This window comes from Podarcis pityusensis (assembly GCF_964106645.2).
Source record: "Podarcis pityusensis genome assembly, chromosome: 6".
NCBI lineage: Eukaryota > Metazoa > Chordata > Lepidosauria > Squamata > Lacertidae > Podarcis > Podarcis pityusensis.
The window spans coordinates 63,933,957-63,954,459 of record NC_138030.1 but is presented as its reverse complement, the minus strand read 5'-3'; the positions used below and the strand labels follow the sequence as shown (position 1 = coordinate 63,954,459).

Below are 20,503 nucleotides of genomic sequence, written 5' to 3'. Positions count from 1 at the left end.
AATGTACTGAGTAAATACAGCCAGTGTTTTTACTGCATTAAAGTGAATAAATGTATATCCATTGGTGTGATTAACCATATAAACAGGAGTTGTGGTGCGCAAATTGGTTTCTGCTTCCCGTAGGATGCCATTAGAGTAGCAACAGCAAAAGAGGGGGGGAAGGCACTGTTGCTTTCATTAGAATTGGAATAAATTTGTTTCTCTCTGTTCGCTTTGTTTCAGACACTGCATTGTGCATGAGTAATAACTTAATGCTTTACCTGCAATGCAATAATGGGGGATTCTGATGAATTAAACCAATATCCATTCAAATTAGAGCTTAGGAAAAATGCTCCCTTGTGATAATTACAAGGCAAGCCATTGTATACTCGTAAAATTTTGCTATTAGTTTGAGCTGATGCAATTGATGGGCCTATTGAAACAATTTTAGACCTATAAAGTTTAATTGTATTTCATTAGATGATATGATCCCAGGCATTTTTTCATCTTGATGGTGGTGGGAAGTCTGAATGTTGTGTGTGTGTGTGTGTGTGTGTGTGTGTGTTGTTGTGTTTCTTTTATCAGATTCCAACTCTACATCTCAGTCAGGAAAGCCTAACCCTATCCCCTCCTGCCACTGTTGTGACATACCGTATCTACTCAAGTATAAGCAGACTTTTTCAGCACATATTTTATGTTGAAAAAGCCCCCCTCGGCTTATACTCAAGTGAGGGTCCTTTCAGGCTGCTCCTTCCTCCTCCTCTGCCTTTGCTGCTGTCAGCGGCAGTGGAGGAGGAATGAGCAACCTGAAAGCAGCCCTTTTGGGCCGCTTGTTCTTCCTCCGCCGCTGCCACCACCACCAGGTTTGTGGTGTGGTGAACCAGCTTATACTCGAGTCAATAAGTTTTCCCAGTTTTTTGTGGTAAAATTAGGTGCCTTGGCTTATATTCGGATCAGCTTATACTCGAGTATATACGGTAAATAGAGATCAATCATCTTGTTAGTGCTTCTGGCTAGCTCAAGGCCGCACCACCATTAAGAGCTGTGGGTCATGTCTTCAGAAAACATGCAAGATGTAACATCAGCACCAACCCTTCTCCATCACTTCCCTGCTTCCTAAAGTACCTTGCCAAGCACTCCTGAACCATGTTAAATTTTATTCCTTTGCAAAAGCAAGGAGCTGACAAACCCTCTTTCGTTTGGAGCCAAGGACTGAACCTTATGCTTGGTGCAGCACACATAGGAGAGTTAGGATTCATTTGCAAACAAGAGCAGGTGAACTAGAAAACGAATAGGGAACCTTTGACCTTAAAGTCTAATTAGATCCTGCAGGGATCCACAGGGCCATTTCCCCTCAAACCACACCCTCCTTAATGCCGCCTGTGACATCAGGTGTGAGGCAGTTAAAGGCATGGCTGCCAACACTTTGTGATCCATTTGCAGGCGGTTTAAAACTGATTGCAAAGGGAATTGAAACTGGGGTCTCTCGGCACCATAAAAAAAACACCTTTTGGCGTCCCTTTGCAAGCAGTTTCAATGCAAACCACTTGCAAAGGGGCTATCTATGTTGCTTAGCTTATAGGCACTGATAACCATCACTTTAAAGTCTGTTTGCAATCTTTTCATACTGAAACTGCCTCCATACCGACTTCAGATGTGAGCCCTTTCAAGAAGTCACCAGACATCTTAATGATGCCAGGTGATTGACAGATGGGTGGCACTGCCCATGAGGTGAAGGCGGGATCCAGCATCCAGTTTCTCACCCCAAGCTAGAATGTCAGCTGCTAAACCTTTCCTATACATTGCTGCAGGATGAGGGGACATTACCATAACCAATTTAATTTTCATCCAAGATGCCACAAGGATGATGTTTCATCTCAGAAATTGTACCACTGCATATTTCTGCAAAGCCACCAACCTTTAGATCTCTAACAGCCGCCCCTCTCGGTAAAGCCTCCAGAGTTCAAGCTGCATTGGCTCTCAGTGTAGCAGCTGAGCAGATGTGCCTTTGAGTCCTTAGCCTATGCAATTTGCTCAGCGTCTGACAACAACGCCATCATATCCAGAAAGGCATTTAGGAATGCGACTTCCCCTAGACCCATGAAGGCACAAAGTGCCACATCAGTTGCGTGAGATTCCTTGTTTGGACCAACCTTTGCCAACCATCAATATGTTTTGTATGCCAACACTCATCATCACCCAGCCAGCATGGCCAATGCCTGAATGATGTGAATTGCACTCTAAAGCTGCTGTGGGCCATCAATTTGGGAAAGGTGGCTTTGGACTAAGTAGCAGGTGAACTTATGAGTCCCATTTATATTAAGAAGACTGGTCTTATCATTAAAGCTTTGCCAGTGCCATAGCAGCCATCCAGATCATGCTTTGGTGTTTAATGCCACTAGTCAGGCTGTTTAAAAAACTGTCCTAGACCAAGGTTGGAGAATCTCTACAACAGCAATAGTTGTCAAGAACTAGCCTAGGAAACAACCACATAGCTCTTCTTGCTATTTACCCTCCATGCTAAGCGCACCTTCGGTTCAGGTTTCAATGATAACTAGACACACAAGAGTTCCCCATGGACTTCCAATAAAATAAATGGAGCAGGAAATCAATGATGGACACCTGTCTCTTTTTATCACACATTGAGCATTACAGTTGCAATATCTGGAGTGCCAATGGAACAGTGCAAAACAGTTTAAACGATAATATGAAAACTTAGTTACTGGAGCAGAGATGCTACAGTTATCAACACCATGAAAATCTGTATAAAAGCTACATATTGTGCTGTAGAGTTGCTATAGTTGCTGATATCTAAGGATGCCATCCTAACCACACTAACCTGGGAGGAAGCCCCATTGAATTCAATAGGGCTTACTTCTGCGTATGCATGTTTAGGATTGCACTGTAAATTGTTACACTTTGGCTGCAATCGTATACAGCATTACTGAAGAGAAAGTCCCATTGTACTCACTAGGACTTACTTCTGCATAGATGTGCATAAGATTGCATGTCTGCAGCTTTGAAGGTGGAAAGCGTTCAAGGCATAAGTAGCAGTGTAATAGCAACATGGTGTTTGCAAACTGCACACACAGTAATAAATCATTTCCTGATGGAATGGGTGGTAAGAGAAAATTACGCTGTCCCCTAGCCCGCTGGTTACATCTTGCCATTGCTCAAAAGAAAGGAAGGGAGATTGACAGAAACATTTATAATACCATGCAGGATTATGTACCCTTCTTGACTTGTGAGTGTATCATTTACATAAGAAGGGAATCAGATAGCAGAAATTAAAGCGGAGAAAAATGACAAAAGTGTAAAACACAACATCCTCTTGGCAATTCCCCTAAGCCAGAGTCACTATTTAGATGCTATCGTTGGCAAGTCAAGCCATTTGTTTATGTCTTGTATTTTTCTTCATTTTTTTAAAAAAGAAATTTGGGCTGCTGGCACTGTAACATTATTTTGCCCAGACCTGCCATGCTCATGTTCATTCATAATTGTCAACAAAAATAACTTAATATGTATAGGCGATTATAATAAGAGTAAGTGCTGTGTAGGAGGAATAATGTACGCTTCACTGTCAATGCATACATGTGGAATTAAGAAACATTACTCTGGTCAAACGTTAACACATTCTATGAGCACTTTTTAAAAACATGTTTATAAAAAGTAGTGAAATAAGTGATGCGAACCGTATACTGAATGCAATCGTATTAGGAAAGTTTAAGACCCAGAGATTTTATGAAAAAGATGCCCTATTGTTCAAAAGCATAAAAATAACTGCAATTCTGCATTTTTTCAGGTTTATAAAAATGGCTTAGGAATGGTGAAGTTGTAATTTGAGCTACCTGCGACATGCTTTTTTTTGCTTTTCTAACGCAGCAGTCCTTTGCATGCCTACTCAGATGTAAGGTTCATTAAGTTCAACAGGGCTTCCTCCCAGGTAAGAGTATATAGTGATGTCCTTCTGATATGTCAGGGGAAGCCACAAGGGATGCCCACCATTTGTTTTGGACTACATCTCCCATCAGCTCTAGCCAGCATGGCCAATGGTTGAGCATTATGGGAGTTGTAGCCCACAACTACACTATGTTGGCTACCCCTGCTATTCACACTTACCTGAGACTAAGCCATGTTGAGTACCAAAAGTCTCCTTTCCAAGACAACGTGCTGTAAAATAGTAGTAGAACCAATACAGAGCATTTTGTGGAAATGCTTATTGTTCCAAGATTTTAGTGATAGTTTTTAATTGATTTAGGTGAGCAAAGTCAAGATTTTAAAAATGGATTTTAAAAGGAATACATGTGATGATCACTGATTCCTTACACATGTGGAGTGCTGTCATAGGCAAGTCTGAGGCAACACTGCACATCACCAGAATGGAAGTTCCATGTGAATATCTGAGTGACTGTAGAGGATTAGAGAGGAATGATAAATGCTTATCTGGCATATCCCCAAATCTTAATCAGGCAGGTTTAGTAGTCATTAATGGAACAAGGATCCTAACACCCAGAAAGGATCAACAATGTCAAATCAAGAAAACTTTGCATGCTTCGTTTTTTAGCATAATGGGGCAAGTTCAAGAAAATGTGCATTGCTGCAATGACTGATTCATTTCCCCGTTTTAGAATAATTGACATAGGAATACCTCCTAAGTACAAAAGCCCTATCTAGCTTATATAGCAAGCTTCATTAGCCTGCTATTATATATACCATAAGGATACCTGTAGGCATTGTGTGGTTCTGAAAGTGCTGTGAGGCAGAAATGCCTTGCAGCAGAAAATTGCCAGTGTACTATCACACATGGGCTGCAATGGTTTCTAGTCTCCGGGGACTGGTTCACACAAGAGAGCATTTCTGCAGGCAGCTGGAGTTCTGCCGCTGTATTTGTTTGGGAGCACCACCACATCCACTTGCCTATTAATCCTTCTCAGCAATGCCCAGGAAACTGGTGTTTCCTTGGAACTTCCTTGTTACTCTTCTCTGCTGCAGAAGAGGCCAAGTGGGTAAGCAGTGCAACGCTGCTGAGAGGGCTGTCATGGAGTTCTCTACTTGCCTGTAGTGGCTGCAGAAAGTGACAGATGCTACAGGCAATCAGAAGATATAGGCATGGGGAACTGGTCCTCCCGATGTTGCCAAACTACAATTCCCATCATCCATGGCCATTGGGTATGCTTGCAAGGGGCTGATGGGAGTCATATTCAGCAATGTCTGGCAGGCCAAAGGTTCCCTGACCATAATACATAGCCTGGCTGATAGACTTTTCCTGGGTGAGCTGCCCTGTACAGTTGGAAGTAGTATAACTGAGCAGCAAACTAAGAACTTTGACTCTGGCAGGGACATATCTTCTCAGGGCTAATGTGCCCCAGTCAGCAATTATGAAGTTCATCTTTAAAAGAGTGATAGAAGTACCATGCATGTTTTGTACCTGACAAAAGCATACATGTTTTGTAACCGGCAGAGCAAAAAAAATTCAGCAGCCTAAACAATAGCAGGCGGGGGGGGGAGGAACCCACATCATTTCCTTAGTACAGTAACAGAAGCAACATTTGTGCTTTTGTTGTCATTAGTTGAACGGCTTTTTAATGGATAAAGCCATAGCCGGTATCTGATAATCAGGCTACTATCAAATGTCTCTTACCAAATGCTAATTTAAAAAGCATGTTCTTTCACTGTTAGCATAAAGTGTTTTATCTCCCCACAAATATGGGAAAAGAGTGGAAATCTGCTTCTACAAGAAATTAACAGTATTTTCTCCTGGTTTTGCAACAGATTTTTATCAGCTTGAGAAATAGTGTCTCTATTCAAAACGGAATGAGCCAATACTGCTGATGTTTTCTAGATGTGGAAGAGCAGTCAGCCTTTCTTCTTCTTCTTGGATGACTAGTAAGGGGCATTATATGTGTCCTTACATTTAACTGTTCAGGGTTTTAAAAGGGTGCATGGGGAGGGGGATCTTTACCAGGACCGCTACAGTTGTGGAGGGGAAACATAACCTTTTCTTCCCTTGCCACAGTCCTGAGGGAAATGCCTCATCTGAAGCTTGTGCAGTCATACCTCGGGTTGAAGTAGCTTCAAGTTAAGCATTTTTGGGTTGCGCTCTGTGGCGACCCGGAAGTAACAGAGTGCACAAATGAGAATGAATGTGAATAAAAAGGATGTTTGGAAGGACTTAAAGTCTCACACTGTTATTGTGGCTTCTTTAGATAGCCCGTGTCATCATCCACTTAGAAAGTTACTACCCCGTTGATAGGATTTAAAGTCCTTGAGTTTCTCAGTGAAGTCTGTAACAAGTAGTGCATCACCCTCTGCTGTGAACATCTTTTCTCTCATAGTTTCCGCAACCTGCTGGTTTCAATCCTGTGCCCGCTTACCTGAGAGTAAGTCCCACTGAACTTGGTGGGACTTACACCTGAGTAAATAAGCTTAGGATCAAGTTACATACAGTAGAGATCACTGCATTTTCTGGTGCTGAAAGCAGCAATATCTTTTACAAAGCCCATGGCATCTGTTGGCTCATCCCACTTCCCTGCAACAGAGAGACATTAAAGCTCCTTCCCTCATCTATGTCTGCTTTACCAACTCACAGGCAGGATTTGAGCTTCATTGTTTCACCAAGGAAAAATCTCTGTACAGATTATGTTAATTCCACACACACACACACCCTCATCCTGCCAAGCACCCAAACGAATGGAGCTTCTTAGGATTGACATTCATATTACACACCCAGTGGACTGATTGACTTTCCGTGTTTGTACAGCACAGTTAGATCAACAGTTATAAGATGGATTGCTTCTCATTACAAATTCAGGATGATCAATTAAACTGTATTAACACAGCAAACTGGGGATGTGCCTTTCTTCATACAGCTGCCTTCAGTTCAAGTTCGGACTTAGCCTTTCCTTTCGAGTCGCTGGGAAGCTTACCTAGGTTTTTACACTGCAAAATCCTTTGTGAAGGTTTTGTTGCTAATGATTTCATAGTGGCTGCTGCAGCCCGGAATCTGGATATGCTTTGTATTGCACTGAGCCCTCAGTTACTGAGCTGGATTGCGGAGGCGCTGGTGTTTTGAATTGATTGTAGTTGCTGCCAGAAATGATGTGTGTTTAAGATATATTGTGTTTTCCCTTCTTCCAAGTCTGCTGCAGATGTAGGGAGACTAAGACAGAAGCAGGAAATATTGCTTATGAAATGCCCTTAGTGTTAATACCTCAAGCTTATATTTTAATTACTGCATTAATATTCTGGGATTTTGATGAGCAGCCAAAAAAAAAAAAAAAAGCATTGCTGTGGGGGGGGGGGGGCTCGTTTTGGTGGTGCGCCATCTGTTCCTCATTTCATAGATATATTTTCATTAGTGGTCCTGTACAGAAGGTTTAGTGCATTATCGTATGATGAGACATATTAAAACAATAAATAATTCCTGCACGATGCAGCTTAGAATTAAAAGGCCACTGTGACAACACAAACTGATTGATAACAATATATTTCTGAGCTAAATATAGCTCAGGGAAAAAAATTAAGACATTTCAGAACAAGTAATTGATGGGGTCTTCTCAGATGATTTATCAGGAACTGTGAATCAATGCTGTTGTGTGCTTGTGGTGGAGCTGTTTTTATTGTGGTTCTTTGTAATGAACAATGAATCTCAGAAACAGATAAAACTGCCTCTCTATAGTAATTTCTATCTCACTGTAGTAATATTCAGTACTAAATTTTTGTCTGTAACCATGCATGCTGGAGGAGCCACGTGTTCACATATACAGATCCTCTGACCTTCTTGCATTGCAAATCTGTCTAACGTTCACCCAAAGCAAAGTACTGAATATAAAACTTGATCCTGCAAGTTATTGTGTGCGTGGGAAGCCGATCTTTTGTGGCTTCTGCACTGTTATGGAGTCATCTCAAGGCTACCAATATGACAAATTTGAACCAGCTTCCATCAGGCTGACTTCTTCTCAGTGTAGCTGCACTTCTTGGAAGAAACAAGAACTCTCAAACAAAGAATTTTAAGTACCTGCACAAACCAAACTGTAGTTTCCACAGTACTTTGGGTCAGCCATGGCATTTAAATCAACTTGTGATTAAAATGAGGCTTCAGAATCTAGAACTTTTGAGGAATGAATGTGCTTTGTGTTTCTGGGGGGGTTCAAAAAAAATCTCCTCAGTTATTTCTCCCCCTGATTCTCTACAACCTTTGAGGCATTTGGGGGCTTTTGGGAAGACAAGTATCTGGACCTGATGGCTTCCCGCAGACCAAATACAAACCCTCCCTCTTCACTATGACTCTCTGCCAACCTGCTTGGCCTGCACCACAAATGCTTCCCCAACTGAAGACTGGAGAAAAATATGAAGCAATTCTTTCCAACTCAATTGAGCTTCGAGGAGATAAGGGAGGACTGGCTATTCTAGGAAGCAGATCCTATGAATTTTCCATTTTTCTGGTTTTCTTGTGGGTTTACTGTTCACTACTCAGACATCCATACTCCCTAGAGTTTGTTGTCCAAATAGCTGACAGTCTCTTGCCTCTTGCCTTATGACTTACCTGTCACTGATCTCTAAGCTATGCCCTGAAAACTCCTCTTGCCAGTTCTCCACTCCAAAGATCCTCATTACAGTTCCGTCCCCAGTCCTAATTGCTTTTAGTATAAATATCCCCACAAGTTCCTTCCCTGACTGGGCTCATAATACACCCACAAAAGGTTTCTCACTCAGGTTAAAAACAGTGGTGCGAGAGATTTCATGGTCCTCCTTGCATTCACAGCTTCAGGATTGTGTCTATAATCATAAACAAGATGAAAAAGACACATATTTGAACAGCATATTGAAATGTAATGGGAAAAGAGTTGCATGTTCTGAACACTAGAGCATTTCTGTACATACATAAGTGTTTCATCACTCCTGTTTCACCTACACTGTTAATGTTCCAGTGTCAAGTTAGCTCAAAGAACAAATGTAACCAATCACAAAGGCTGTCCTAGGTTGGGCCAATGCAAGAAAATAACTCTGGGCGCCCTTCTCATCTTTCCTGGTAAAACTTAATAGTGGAGGAAATTTGAGGCACAGTGACATCTTCTAAAACACACTGACTGCAGAAGTCCTGTGAGGATGTACACTACTTTTAAGAAGAGCATCGATTTTAAGTCTACTTGCAATATTCTCATATTTGTTGCTCAAGCCCCACTACCCCCTCAAACGTGCAATAATAACAGTGCTAAATAAACAAACAAAAACTGTTAAAGGGCACCTTGCGTTGCCTGTACTACTCTGTAACTACAAATGGGACATCCCATAACCCCCTGACTAATACAGTTGGCTGCACTGTGGCAGCCATCCATTTGGAAGTATAAAGTCCAGTATCATCTTAGTAGACAATGCCTGTATACATATCATGCATTTAAAGCACATGACTTCCCTGAAAGACTCTTGGGAACTGTAGTTTGTTCAGGGTGCTTAGCATTATGGCTTTTTAGGGGTAAAGTACAATTCCCAAGATTCTTTGTGGAGGGGTCCATGTGCTTTACATGTATGGTGTGCACAGAGTCAACGTTCAGCAAACCTGCCTCTGCAGTGTTTCTACAGTTCCTGGTCTTCATTTCCAACGAATCTTTGTTTTGCAACCCTGTAAGAGAAGTGGACATTGCGTCCCTGTCTGCATCATTAAAGCATAGGAAGTTTCATATTCCATGTCTCTTCTGAGCCTCAGACAATGTAACTCCACTGGCTTAATGTAAGGCAATGGAGCCCAGCTAATTTACACCTTCTAATGATCTGGCTCAGTAACTTCCAGAAAGGAAAGATATGTACTAGCCAGTGATAATGCAGTGTTGATGCCTCTCTGTGAATAGCAAGTTTCACATTACTAATTTTGAGACTAATGTCCAAATAATGACACTTTCTGATTATTTCAAGGGTGCTTACCCTTAATTATGAACTTTTGCTTTACTTCTGGAGTACGTCAAGCTTAATTACTTGTCGTTCTGGTATATCTTTTGTCAGTAAAAATGAACCAAGTGTAGATGAAATTGACAGAAAAAATTAATTCTTCACTGAGTGGGCAAAGGGAAAAAAGATATCAAATTGTACAGGATACTGTGATGATGTGAAGGAAGAGGTTTCTACTAAATATTTTCCTGGGGCTTCTTCCAGAGAACCTGTTCACTGAGAATGGGGGAGGGGGTTGTAGACATGTTGCTGGTTGGCCTGGGTCACTATTTATTGTGCATTCATTCTGACTGGATTACATGGAACTTCCCCAGACATTGCTATTAACACACACTTTCCAGTGCATTCTCCCTTCACTTTCTGTATCATGCCATCAATAAATATCCTTTCTTTCTTTTTGGAAGTGGGCTTGTTGCACAAGAGCACAGATCTACTTTAATTGTGCAACCTAAATTAGGTGGTATATAACTGAATCGTTCCTGCAAAATTGTGACAGCCTAGAAGTGGTAGTACTGGATTACAGCTGCCCCCATTCACTCCTTCAGCTCAACAGCTGAAATGCTCTTGGATTTCCCCAGCACAGAACTGCAATGGGCTAGTACAATCACATGCACACTATAATGGGGCTCTCCTGTTCTAGCGCATGTCTACGTTATAAACCCTTTGGTGAGCATGCTGAGCACCCTTCCGCATGGTCAGTAGTGAACGAACACACACACACACACACACACACAGAGAGAGAGAGAGAGAGAGAGCACTCACTCACAATCTTATGGTGGCAATTCTACTTAAGCCTAAAGTCAATCTAGAACTTCACTACCTAATAGACACACAGACAATCAGCTCAAGACATGGTAAAATTGATTCCTGGACAGTACCACTCCAGAATAAAGATGGGATAAATCACATGATTATATTTCTCCCCCCCCCATAAAAAGTTCCTTGTACTTGGACATTCTAGTTTAACCTTCTCAATGAAAGGAACATCTCACTGAGATCTAGTATGTTTCACTGAGAGACAACTTTCTCACTAATGAAAATGATCCTGTTTTACAGATGGTGCAAAAAGGTTGAGACATAGAAAATATAGTCCAGCCAGTCAGTCCAAGACTGATCTGGGCTTTGAACTTTAGATTCATAGGTCCACATCTAAAAGAGTATCTACTAAACCATTCTGCCTGTCTATATATATATATATATATATATATATATATATATATGGGGGGGGGGTTCCTTGGTTGGATTTGCTATTTTGTAAATTTTACAACCATAGGAGTTAAAGTAAGATAATGCTAAAGCATTTACATTGATGACAACATAAAATCGGCATTAGCCACAATGACCCTCATCACTCAGAGAGAACAGCTTAGCTCTCATGTGGCTTTCATTTATTGTCAATGGGGACATCATTGTCCACTGCTTCAAACCAATCAACTATTAACTTCCAGTTATCTTTTCTGAACCCAGCAGCTATAACATTTACATATCTTCATATTTCACATGCTACTTTTGTCCAGTCCATGTTGCCTTCATTGTTTCGGTCAATGGCGCTTTTTAAAAGAAACTGTACCAAATGAACAATCCTATTAAGTTCTAATTCTTGTGATGATCAGGCCTCCTTTCAGTAACACCTATACTAAAAGTGACAGTGCTGTGTAGGGCAAAGATTTTGGGCAAGAAATGCAGAGCACTCATACAGTAGACCCAGCATTTCCAGTGAGGGAGAAACAGCATTCCATTAAAAAATGGTGGACCCCAATTTTCCCTACATTTAAAGATGGAGCTTCTCCATGTAAAACCACTTCTACAATATCATCCATGATGTCTGTGGATGATCTCTTTGGTTCTAAATTTGATAAAATACATTTTAAAAAACTCACCCCAATCCTTCTTGTAGTCTAAAAGAGTAACAAGTTGAGGATTAGAAAACGATACCCTTCTCCCATTAGATAGACAAGAGGATTCTTGTTTTTACCTTCCTGGGTAAATTACTTCCGCTATTCTAGCACATCTAATTTTCAAAATGCATTGCATGAATGGTCATCATTATTGCTATTTAACTGATGGATGACTAAACGAAAGAACATTGTGATTTGCCTAAATCCACATAATCCCAACCTCATGGCCACCTGGCCCTTCCTGGTGAGTGACAGCAATACTGCTGCCTAGAGACTAACACTGCAGCTCCATCCTGAGCCACTCCTGCTGAGGCCCAGTTGCTCTTGATGCAGGTCCCTTGCTCTACCCAATGGACCTCAATAGCTCCCCAGTTGACTCTGCTTATTATCTACCCTGCAGAACATGGTATTTCTGGATCTTACACTGTAATATACTATGTGTGAGGGGAAATAATAGCTTGCTTTCATTGTGAACTGCACTTTATTATTAGGATTAATTTATAAAACGAGCTGTTATTGATGTTTCCTCCTTCGGACAGAGTAGCCTTTGTTGCCTCACCAAAATCTTCAAACCCCTAACCAGAAAAAAAGACTATCAAGTTTGTTTTTTTACAATATGTAATGCGGACGACTGAGCAACTACTAGGAGAAATAGCCCAACTAAAAAAATCTTGTGTGACTGGGGTTCTCTAGGAATGGGGGAGGACCATATTTCAGTGGTCAAGAATGTAAGCATTTGCTTTGTATGTGGAAGGTCTCAGCTTCAATCCCTGGCATCACCAGTCAAAAGGATCCAGTAGCAGACCAGCAGTGGGTGGTCCATTAGGGCAAATGGGGAGGGGCCCCAACAACCTCAGTCAGCACATGCAAACTCTAACCTGCCTTCTGCCATTGTAGAACTCAGAAAGGAGGAAGGAGATGGGAGCTAAACTAGCGTAAGTCGCCTGCCTCTCATTGGCTCGACCTGCTTTTGAGTTCTCTGCTTTCCATCCCACCAGTCACAATGGGTGGCAGCCCGCAATGGCAGATGCCATGAAATGGCCTGACTGCTGTCCCTTGGAATAGGCAATACTGACCTAGAAAAGAAGAATTAACTGACCAGCATAAGGTCGCTTCTTATGTAGAAGTCTTGACGTACAGAAAAAGCCCAAATTCTGCAATAGCATGGTTTATTTTAGCCTAGATACACATTGTATGTCTGATAAATTGTGAGTGTATTAATAAAAAGAAACTCCAGGTTTTTTACCAGTCCAAGACTCTTCTTGGAGTCTTAGAATTCAAAGCTATTGATGTCTAGAATGCATTCTAGGCACAAGCACTATATATGCATATCCACAACCGTGCATTCAGCAGAAAAGAACCTGCAATAATTGTTATCCTCTAATTACACAGTCACTGAACTAGAAGCCCTGCTTCATTCATAAGCATGCAGAAGGACATGGAAGAAATCCACTCTTTTTAAACACTCTGATAGTAAGCACATCCTGGTGGTTAAAAGGTGTAACGGGTTACGCCTTAGGTAATCTTGAAGCATATGCTGAAGATCGATGGCACATTTTGCTGAAATTCTAAGCTTGCTTAACCCGGAAATAAACCTGATTGAAATCAATAGGACTTACTTCCAAAGAAACGTTTTTAGACTTAGGCTGCAAAACATAAAGTGTTAACTTTGCCCTGATGGTAAAGCTAATGTAAATGTCAGTCTACAGTGATGGCTCTGTGTGCTTGCAAGCTTTGTACAGTGATTTCCACACTTCAGTGCATTTTAATGCTTAACTTATAAATCATTAGCTCAAGTCATCATTGTTAACAAAACAGATGTGTTCGATTTTTATGCTGACTTTGCTGTAAAGTAAGTTGAGTCATAAACATATAGAGCATTTCTATTGACACGTTTAAAGCATTTGCCCTTTACACTGCATGGGCTTTGCTATTTAATTATGGGATGGTTTTAGCTGGACTGCAAAATGGAATCAGTGAGTAGTGAAACCTGCCTGTAATGTAATGTTGCACACTGTGAGATTTGGCAAGTATTACACAGTAGGGCTTCTCTCGCATTTGGGAAATCATTCTGCACAAATAGCTTTTGATGGCAAAAGCTACTTAAGAGCAAAATAAGGTCAAAAAGCATTAAGGAGAATGAAGGGAGACTAACATTTTTCATTCTCACTTTCAAGCATAAAAAACCATGTCAACAATTGACACTTAAAGCAAACATTTGTATTATAGTTTGCTTTTCTGCACCGAATAGACAATTATTTATGTTGTACAATATGATAATCACTTTGGGCAAAGATATAATGGTGAACCCAATGATGGTGTAATGCCATCAGCGATTCTCTTGAGCACTTCTCCGTTGCTTCAGTAGATGTACAGTTTATGCAGGGTAAACGAACCTTGAAGCATTTCTAAAGCTCACATCTAATGGATAGATTTCTTAGTGGTGCTCACTGCCATACTTAAAGAAATTCTTTTTCATATTAAAAAGTTCCTTATCTTCGTACAACAAGGTCCCAAATTTAAGAACTGGCATTTAAAAGATCTACATATTTTTTTAAATATGTAAGAAATTGTCATTAGGGCAATTACGTAATTTTAAACACTGGAGTGTATCTAATGATGTCGTTGTGTGAGCAGAACAACTTCCACATGTGCACCAAATCTACTCTGGGTCTCTCCAACCCTCTGAAGCATATTTGGAAGCGGGCAGGGAACACATGCGGGAAGGAGAGGGAGAAGATGTTCCATTGCACAATAGGACGTTGTTGTGTTCATGCGATGACATAGCTGGATTCGACCATCTGGACTTAACGGTCTTATGGATGCTCCCTCTTTCAGATGGTAATCTGTGCACTTCACTTAAACTTCAAAATATGGGGAACCAACCCTGCCACCTTAGAGGGCTCTCCTGATGATTATTCTCAATGGGGTACAGAACCTCTGCCCAAAACTCCTGGCCTGAAGTCACTGCCGAGAAACAGCATGCTTAAAATGCTATCCTACAAGGTTTTTCCCTTTCCCTTTTTAAATAAAATAATTTCCAGTCTTTGCCTCAACCACTCTTTATCTCTCTCCCCTTTGCCTTTGCAAAAAGCCAACAATTTTAAAAAATAAAAAATCACAGAAACTTGGCTTTCTTCACTTAGGTATATCAAGAAAGATTTCTTTTTGAAACTTGTCAGAACTGATGTGTCTTGGCGAAGAAATAATGACCCATAATGGAAATAAGGTTTCATTTTATTACATCAAATCACAAAACAAAATAGAACAGAGTGAATGAAAGTTGAATATCCTTTCTCTGGGGACAGGAGGCAATAGAAGGAGCAAACCGATGGAAATTTTGCTTTATGAAATTATGGCACATATAACTGAGGCATGCTGGGCACTCTGGCCAATGTTGTATTCTGTAGATCTGTATATAGTGTATATAGAACGCTGCACTTTCAGTGGGAAAAGCAGGTTCGGTTATTTTTCTATCCGCATGGACTTGGTCATATAATGCCATGTCTTCATCTTTCCACCCAAGAGACAGTGTACATATTTGCATAGCAAATATTTCATTGGCAGAGAATCCCTGACACTCGGCTGGGAGTCAAGAATACTCACATAGTCTGGCTTATGTGCACAGAAGGTGATATTAACTTTGGGTTAGTACTCTGGACCTCATTCTGTTCTAATCTTTTGGTTCACATGGGGCTGATTTGGTAAGAATCAGAAGAGAATCGATCCGTTTCCATTCACTTCAGTGTCCCAATGGCGCATGGCAAACATTGATTCTCTTTCTTTATTCATTTTCACAATAAGGAAGAGCAGTCTAAGTACTGCATTGCACCTAATATATTTTGCGATGCGGTGGTGGTAGCGGGGAGAAAAGGACTTTTTCAAAGCAATGTGTCTTCAGTTAGTTATATTCTTCTAAATAACAAGTGCTGGATAGATGGCTAGAAATGATGTATCTGGCAAAATTAAACTACATTGATTGAAAGACACAAATAATTGTAAATACACACAAGCGTGCACACGGTTTCTTCTGGTCAAGAACCAGCCAAATGATATGTGAAGGACATTTCCCAACCATGACAGGTGAAAGCAGCACAGGCAGGGGAAATGTATGTGATAAGGATGGGCCCAATGGCATCAGATAACAATTAAAATATCAATCGCCAACATGGAAGGACTGTTCTCTACATCCTTCTGAAATTTGACTTGATGGACTCAAATTAACACTGACACCCACAAAAAAAATTAAAAAATCCACCCGGGTCAGTGCTCTTTCATACACTACATTTATTTACTCACATTGTTTACGAGTTATATTCTTCACAGTTGAACAAAGCCACTATGTTGAATCTGGAGTAAGTTAACTGTTTCTTTCTAAAAAGAAATCCCATGGCATTGATGGCTGATGCTGGAGATCAGGAGGTAAAAGAGCATCTTGTATCTTCTATGTTGGGGCATTCCTTATTCATACATGCTCCCATCTGCTCCCTTTCTGCTCCCATCAGACAACAGACACTTTTGTTTAGTGATGGGCAATGTTCACATTAGTCTTTAGTGTTCTAATCCATTAGGCACTGCCTTTTTCTTTGACCTTCATTCTAGTCAGCTTCTAAGCAAGAGATACATATTTCTCCTTTTTACTTCTTCTCTTGATATATCCTCTTGACGTAATGGAAACCTTTTATTTGGAGCATAGTAAAGAAAATATAAATAGATGCCTTATTTAGATGTAGTAAGATTTTCTGAATGCCAACGGTCTGGGGTTCCAAATGTAACTTCAGGTAAAATGAAGAAATCTTAGTACGGGAATTTCTTCCTGGGAATGGGATTAGGATGCCTAGGATATTACTATATGAAGTCAGTTTGACAGCAAGATAAGAAAGAAACTCTGCAAAATAAGAAAGGAGGTCAGAAAGGAGTCTTGATATTTGAACGTAGGTTAACACTTGCTGAAACCGTTACCTCAATCTAACAAATATTCTGGCAAATATACAGGCAAATATTCACTACTCTGGTATTAGTCCAAGTTTAGAAGGTTCTGTGGTTCTGCAACTTCTGTTCAGTATTGTGGGAAACTGTAGAAATACAAAAATGTTCCTAAATGGTGATTTCAATGCTGCGTTTTCACTGAACACAAAGGACTTAAAAATCAACAGAGCTATATCATTGTTGTCAAGGACTTAAGTCTCTAGAAAGCTGGTTCTTTACAAGAGAAATGCAAAATGCAAAACATCTTATGGAAACAAAGCTACTGTGCATATTGAGCTGTCCATTTAAATTGATACTTCTTAATATGTGCAATTGGGAGGGGTTAATCCCCTAAAACTAAACAGGTGCTTAGTGTAATTGCAAAAGATTTCCAAAACTCTTGGTTAATATCCACGTATCATTCCTTACTCTATCATACAATGCATAGGACGAAAATCTCCTTTCATATTTAGCAGGGGGGGAATTATTCTGGTTAACTGAAGAGGATAAACTCTGAGAGAGACGATTCTATTGATGCAGTTTGACCTGAGGTTCATTGAGTCTCTGAGATTCAAAGTATCCACCATGCTGGCAAGTCTGTTGGTTTAATGCTGGAACTAACCTACAGAGAACTGTGGGCCCAACCAGAATGCAGAAAGAGCACATAGGAGAGAGCTGAACCCTCCTCTTCTTGCATTTTACCTCCCCACTATTCATTACCTCTCCAGGTGTTTTGTCCCGGCTAGACTCATTCACTGCATCAGAGTCTGACTAACATGGAAAAAGTATTCAGGCAACAGATCGGTACTAGGTAAGCTATGGGAGGAGGGAGGCTTAGCTCTCTTCACTTGCATACTATTTTTGCTATTCAAATCTGCTCCCAATGCACATTATGCATGGCTGGAGGAAACTCACAGTCAATCAAGTCTACTGCCATCACAAATTGTCCTGAATCTAAGGCTTCGTTCTCATAAACACTTACTTGGAATTCAAGTCCCATTGAATTTAACATGGGGTTTGCCCAGATCCTAGCATCACCATGCAGGATTCAAGGGACTTTCTCCTGTCGCCTGCTCTTTAAATAGGATGACACTTGATGGGGGGAAAAACCAAATCTGTTGGTAGTTTCCTATCAAAAGCATAGAAGAAACCTTGCAGTATAAAGAGGCTTGCTACTATTGTTCTTTGGGTTGCAGCATGGCTAGAATGTTTTCTGGGAGAACATTTCCCACCCACCCCTCCTCTCTATTATATGGATAGGAAGGGAAACCATGAGACTACTGCAGAATCTATAACATGGCACCATAAAGGCTGTATTTTCCCTCCCGCAGCATGCAACCATTGACTCCTGGTTCAGATTTATACATTTTGCAAAGGACACGTTTTAAGATTAACACTAACTTTTCTATTACCACAAGGTAGTTTTCAGTAAAATGGGCACATGTGGCCCTGAGCCAGAGATTCTTGTGCGCAATTAGGCTTTGCATGTGGCTCGTGCCAAGTATGGAAATCTGCATGTAGCTTTACAGACCCTGGATACAGGTGTTTTCATCCACATCAAGAAACAAATGAGAAGGTGCATTCTCATAATACTGTGAGGAGTGCTGGGGGTGTACATGCACTTAAGCATGTGCATAAGACCTAGCGCACCTGCTTCCTCATCCTTGGATGATGCTTCCTTTGCTCAAATGTGATGCTATCCAGCAATGAGCTATCTGTACAGAGGGCAGGTCTCTTATGTCTGCCATTCCTGCCCTCCATCACTGGGCTCCATTGTGGGTTTGTGGTGTGCATAAAGGTGTCTCCATGCGCAAGGGCCCCTCACATGTCTACATAGAGCAATCTCTGAATTGGGGTTAATGTCTGCAAACAAAAATCAGCCTTCAACTTTTACAGAACTGCATGCCTTCAAGGCACACCGAGATACCAAATAACAACTCTTGGTGTTGTGCTGCCAAAACATAGTATTTAAAATGTGGGCCATTATCTGAATTGCACATATTTGGACACAAAGAAAGATGCAAGTGTGCCACTGATCTAGCTAGAAGCTTGACATTCTAAAGTACAATGCAGAGTGCTGAGCAAATCTGATGTGTCCAATCTTCAATCAATGTACAGCATTTTATGATGCATGTAGTATTTTAAGTAGCAACAGAATATGACTTTGAGGGCGGCAGCCTATAGTAGGATATTACAGTGTTTCTCGCTTCAATGTAATATTTTGTATGGGTTTAGAGAAGATGGCCTCTGTTGTGCATTGTTTGTGAAATGTTTCTTATCCCAGAGAGGTGTATGATGTAAAATACGTCAGTGAAAAGTGTATATTTTATGTGAGAGGAAAATACATTTTATTAAAGGTAAAGCTTTGTTAGCTGTATAAAATGGCAACTGTTCAAGTGTACAGTAACTTCTTACTAATGTATGAAAATCTGTGATATTTTTGATTTGATTGTATTTGTATTGCCCAAATAAAACATTTTGGCTGTATTGTTCCCAATTCTTGCATTTCTGAAACAAGGCTAAATAAGATTCAGCTATCAATAAGCCACTAATATGAGTATTGTCATTAGAAGCATCTTTGTCAGAATAGTACTTCCCCTAGCCCCCCCAAAAAAACAAATGATTGCAAAGTCATGGCCCCAAATAAGGATGTGCACTGAACACTAGATTCAGGAAAAACCTTGATTTGGCCATTTAGAAAGTGGCCTCACTTCAGGAAAATGAAAGTTTAATGTTTCACTGTTATTATGGCTCCTTTACTTTTTGGCAGAATTTGGTTAAATTTGCAGGCACAGAACCCCTTCTGAGTGGATAATGCCTGCCAAATTTCAGAAGGATAGTTAGAGCTTTTCTTGAAAGACATGGATTCAGCCATAGTGCATACTGGAACTCAATGTGATGCTCTCTTGATTTTTCCACCAGCACAAGCTTTTTTTCTTGTCAGACAGAACAATCCCCATCTCCTCCCCTGCACACTGTTCTGAGGATTCTTGTGACCCTCCAGAATGGACTTGGAGGAACTGCAGGGGCACACAGAGGAAGGAGAGAGGAGAAAGCCTCATTGTGCTAGTGGGAACTGGCTTCCACTTGTGCACCAGGTTAGTTGAGTCTGGGACACTGTGTTGCTCCTTGCGCCCCACCCACCTCCACTCTTATCTGTGGGCACAACTGGTGAACTAAAAGGACATCAATTAAATCTTTTTGAGATAAAATTTACACCTTGCCAAAACTGTCTATGGCAACTCTTAATATTGGAACTGGTGACTATTTTATGCAGCCCAAAAATTCATGTAATTTTTGTACTCTATGGCATATGTATTCCCCCATGGGGGGAAAACAACAACACCCACACATTATAGTTGAATTGGTTTTTGGTTTCATGAAACCTGAATAGCTTTTTATAAAGCACCACCGGGGATTGAGGGGAACATAATCGCTGTTATCCACAGCCAGTGCAAAGTGAGAAACAAGTGGAAGTTAATAAAAGTTCATGAAACAAAAAGCACTAAATCTAAGTTGCTTGTTTATTAACAAAACCATAACATCAAAACTGTTCGAAGAGCCTGTGGGGAGATTTGGAAATGAAGGGGAGCCTGCTGAGAAAGCGTCAGCCCCATAAGATCAGAAACAGCTGTATTCTAAATGAAATTGAGCTGAAGACGTCTACCCTCTGGTAACCTCACAAATAACAAATTGCAATTGTCTAACCATAT

General features: G+C 40.7%; 2 long non-coding RNA genes across 6 annotated transcripts in view; one reads left to right on the top strand and one right to left on the bottom strand.

The window, feature by feature from the left end:
- The window catches only part of LOC308478848, a 102,291-nt gene that overhangs the window by 57,888 nt on the left and 23,900 nt on the right, over positions 1-20,503 (bottom strand). The window lies entirely within an intron of this gene.
- On the top strand, positions 581-10,850 carry LOC308478855. Its single transcript, XR_013987339.1, has 2 exons — positions 581-1,425; positions 2,326-10,850. It is a non-coding gene; the product is annotated as an uncharacterized lncRNA (long non-coding RNA).